The 4,901-nt window shown below is 47.5% G+C and overlaps 1 protein-coding gene across 2 annotated transcripts in view; it reads right to left on the reverse strand.

Moving 5' to 3' along the window:
• Itpr2 (inositol 1,4,5-trisphosphate receptor type 2) overlaps positions 1-4,901 on the reverse strand; it is a 408,993-nt gene that overhangs the window by 39,514 nt on the left and 364,578 nt on the right. The window lies entirely within an intron of this gene.

A 4,901-nucleotide genomic window follows, 5' to 3' on the forward strand; every position in this document is an offset into this window, starting at 1 on the left:
CACACACACACACACACACACACACACACACACACACACACACACACACAAACACACACACAAATATTTCAGAAAGAAAACAACAAAGAAATGAAATACTGGTTAATGGTGGCAGAAGAAAGATTCCTTTCTATCAAGGCTAAAGGAGAGCAGCTGAGCCAATACCTGCAGTCCCTTGCAACCAACAAAGCCTTTGATCAGAGACAGCCAGTGGGCACCGTGCCAGGACAAGAACCGTCCTCAGGGTCCCTAGTCCGTGATACTCAAAGAAGCTGGGGGGTGCTGGGGTGGCCACTTCAATTCTCAGTCAGGGTTACTACGACTGTGACGAAACCCCATGACCAAAAGCAAGCTTGGGAGAAGGAGTTCATTTGGCTTACACTCCCACATCATAGTCCATCAGTGAAGGAAGGCAGGGCAGGAACTCAAGCAAGGCAGGAATCTGCAGGTCGGAGCCGATGCAGAGGCCGTGGAGGGGTGCTGCTTACTGGATTACTTCTCATGGCTTGCTCAGCCTGCTTCCTTAAAGACCCCAGGACCACCTGTCTGGGGATGGCACCACCCACAGTGGGCTGGGCCCTCCCACATCGGTCACTAATAAAGAAAATGCCCTACAGGCTTGCTGATAGCCCCATCTTATGGAGGCTTTCCTTAATTGAGATTCCCTCCTCTCGGATGATTCTAGCTTGTGCCAAATTGAAATAAAACTGTACAGAACAACCGATCCCATGTCAATAACACAAGAACATGGCAGTACAGTCACAGCCGTTCCTTTCTTGTTCATTCCCAAGATCACACATCAATATAAACATCACGCTATAAAAATTTTACAAACTTAAATGCCCCCTAGCCTTACAAACGCAAACAGCTTGAAGTTCCACCTCTTTAAAAAACCCAAAGTCTCTTTTAAAATCAGAAATCTCTAAGCTGTGAGCTCCTATAAAATAAAAAATAAGTTAAATACAGTCTTACTTCACGAGGGATGAGCCAGGGCACAGTTACAATCAGACCGAAGCAAAACCAATCTCCAGTAGTGTCAACAACTCAGTGTCCAGTGTCTTGAGATTCATTCATGATCCTCTGGGCTCCTTCAAAGGGCTGGGTCACCCTCTGCAGCACACACAGCTCATATTGTAAGCTGGGGCAGGCTCCACTCCACTGCTGCTGCTCTTGGTGGCCATCCCATGGTCCCGGCATCTCCAAACTCTTGGGGCCTTCTGAGGCTCCATTCCACTGTTGCTGCTGCTCTTGGTGGCCATCCCATGGTACTGGCATCTCCAAACTCCTGGGGCCTGTTGCTGCAACTGGACTGAACTTTCACCAACAGCCTATCCTGGGCTCTCTTCATGGTTTCAAGCCTCAACTTTCCTGCATGGCCCTTTCAATCCTGGGCCTTCCACTGCTACTGAGCTGTAACTTCCCCAATGGCCTCTCTTGGCCTCTCCTATTGCCAGCCTCAGCTGCTCCTCATGACCCCTTCCTGCCTCCAAAACTAGTAGCACCTGGGTGACTTTTACACATTACCAAGTACAAGCTTGGCTGCCTCTGGAACACAGCTCCTGTGTGCTCTCAGGAAACAGTTCCCTGAAGATTTCACCATGGTGATGGTGGCCTCTCCTCAGTCACTGCTACTTCCTCATATCTAGCTAATCAGCAAAGCAAAGGTTTCACTTCAGTGGCGCTGGTCTCTTGTTAATCACAGCTCTTTCTTCAACCCTAGCTGGCCAGAACCACAGCATTGTAAATCAAAATCACAAAAGCCTCCAACAGTCTTTAACTTCCCTCTGACACTTCACAAGCCAGGCATCATCATCCACATTGACTTCAAATTCTTGTATTTGGAGCTCCTACAGAACGGGCCACTTAGCTCTCAACAGTCAATGGCTTTTCTAGACCAACGTTCCAAAGCCCTTTCACAACCATACCCAAAACACATGGTCAGGTCTGTCACATCAACACCCACTCCTGGTACCAATTTATGTCCTATCTAGTATTTCTATTGCACTGATGAAACACCATGACTAAAAGCAAACTGGGAAAGAAAGGGTTTGTTTGGCTTACACTTCCACATCATAGATCATCATTGAAGGAAGTCAGGACAGGAACTCAAGCAGGACAGAAAACAGGAGGCAGGAGCTGATGCAGAGGCCACGGAAGAATGGTGCTTACTGGTTTGCTCCCATGGCTTGTTCAGCCTGCTTTCTTATAGAAGCCTGGACCACTAGCCCAGGGGTTTTCCCCCAACCACAGTGGGCTGGACCCTCTCCACCATCAATCACTAATTATGAAAGTGTCTAACAGACTTGCCTACAGTTCAGTCTTATGGAGACATTTTCTCAATCAAGGCTCCCTCATCTCAGATGACCCTAGCTTGTGATATAAAACCATCCAACACGCCTTTAATCCCAGCACTCGGGAGGCAGAGGCAGGCGGATCTCTGTGAGTTCGAGACCAGCCTGGTCTACAAGAGCTAGTTCCAGGACAGGCTTCAAAGCCACAGAGAAACCCTGTCTCGAAAAAACTAAAAAAAAAAACAAAAACAAAAACAAAAACAAAAAACCATCCAACATACCAATCTGTATCTCCAGCTTCTGAAGGAATGATGAGGAGGAGTTGAGTACTCAGATTTTTCTCTTTACGTGAGTGAATGGAGCGAGTGAATGGAGATGAAGAGAGACATCTCTGGAAAAATAAGTCATTGGAGTGGGAAACAGGATGTCAGGGAACTGCTGGGGGACACTGTAAGGACGTGTCACTCATATTGGTTTAATAAAACTGGCCAGTAGCCAGGCAGGAAATATAGATGGATCAAACAGACCAGAGAATTCTGGGAAGAGGAAAGGCAGAGACACAGGTGTCAGCCAAATGCAAGAGGAAGCGAGATGAGAATGCCTTACTGAGAAACGGTACCAAGCCACATGGCTAAAACATAGACAAGAATTATAGGTTAATTTAAGTTGTAAGAGCTAGTAAGTAATAAGCCTGAGCAATAGGTTAAATAGTTTATAATTAATATAAGCCTCTGTGTGTTTCTTTGGGACAGAATGGCTGTGGGACCGGGATGGACAAAAACTTCTGTCTACAGGGTTGAGTTCATCTTTGCTGTTCAGATAGCGTAGAAGATACCAGGAAACTAAATTTCAATCCTGGCTACTCCTTCCCTGTGCGCATTTCAAGGCCTCTTAGGCATGAAGAACCTTTAAACACGTCATAAAACAAATACATTTTAAAATATCTGTCCCCCAGTGATGAGTTGACTTTTTAAATCATGTTATTGGAGTTTTTCTTAATGAAGAGGGTATAAAATCAACCATCTGGTGATTGTGCCTCATCTCACTTGACCGGACACCAGTTCAGCATGTCTGATGTGGGCTCCAGTGCCCTCTCTCCACAGCCCTTCTTCTCCTTACTCAGTGGCCACTCCAGGGGTTGTCCAAATCAGAAGCCCAGGAGTCATGCTTGACTTTTCTCTGCCTCTCACATGCCACACCCAATCCATGTTGAAATACCTCTATTTCTTCCTTCAGCATGTACCCACCTGTGTCTAGATTGAACGCCTTCTCTGCTGAACCTGTGGTCTCAGCTATTGCCCACCCTTAGGTGTGGATCATCTCGCCAGCTGCCCAGGCCTGCCTGTGTCCACCTATGTCCTCCACTCTCAGCACGGAGGCTACAGTGACACTTAGAAACTGGGACAATGTGGAGGCTCCCCTTGTCTATGGCCCTCGCATCAGCCCCTCACAATAGCCTGTAAGAAGGGCTTATATAAATATTACATAAAATATAGATGTCTAGTGACAGCTAAATTCCATATGATAGTATAGGATAATGTGGGGGTGGGGCTTAGGACTCCTACTCTATCCTGCTCTGACCTATTCACTTGAGACAGGCTCTCATATTGAGGCTGGAGACGCACTGACAGCCAGCAACCCAGCCTCTCCTGTCTCTGTCTCCATGAAGCTGGGGTTAACAAACCTTGTACAGCTGGGCCAGGCTTTTCATGTGGGTGCTGAGTTCGAACTCAGGTCTCATGCTTGAAACCTGGGCCACTGAACTATCTCTCCAGCTCCAAAATTTCTGATTGGATTAAAACTTGATTGGATTAAGTGTTGCCTAGGGCATACCTTTGGTAGTGTCTGTGAGGTTGTTCCCAGAGAGGGCTAACTGATATGGGGAAACCTTTGCTGAGTGTGGGAGATACCATCCCACAGCCAGACGAGAAGGATGGCATCAAGATACAAGAGGGCAGCTGAGCGCCAGGGTTCTTTGTCTTCTGCTTCCTTTTCTACCAAGGTGTGAGCCAGCAGTCTCCCTCTGACACAGGCAGGACGTGGTGCCTGCGTGTGTGCTGCCCCCCATGATGTGTATTGTCTGCATTCTCTGAACTAGGGGCCCAAGTAAACCCCTCCTCCTTTAAGAGTACGCCATGTGTTCATTTATAGAGATGAGAAAATTAAACACAAGGAATGACTATTTAGTTTGTATGCGTCGCATGCAACATTTATGTGCTAACTCCCATGTAGCCTGACCTCATTGCTGCTCTGATCTTCCCCCCTTATGTCTCCCTGCTGGGGCCTAACAGCCATGTTGGTCTGCTTGCTATTCCATAGACAAATCCCTTCATCGGGGCCATAGCTAGTATTTCCTATGGCCACAGAACTATTTCACTATGGTGTCCTTGGCTAACTCATTCACGGACATTTCTGCTGAACTCTGACTGGCAGTGACTTAAGGTGAGCAGTATCCAGCACACAGACAGTCCCTTCCCACTGGTGACACAGACAGCCCCTTCCCACTGGTGACACAGATAGTCCCCTCCCACTGGTGACACAGTGCCCAGCACACAGACAGCACCTTCCCACTGGAGACACAGAGTCCAGCACACAGACAGCACCTTCCCA

This window comes from Microtus ochrogaster (genome assembly GCF_000317375.1).
Source record: "Microtus ochrogaster isolate Prairie Vole_2 chromosome 14 unlocalized genomic scaffold, MicOch1.0 chr14_random_2, whole genome shotgun sequence".
NCBI classification, from domain to species: Eukaryota; Metazoa; Chordata; class Mammalia; order Rodentia; family Cricetidae; genus Microtus; species Microtus ochrogaster.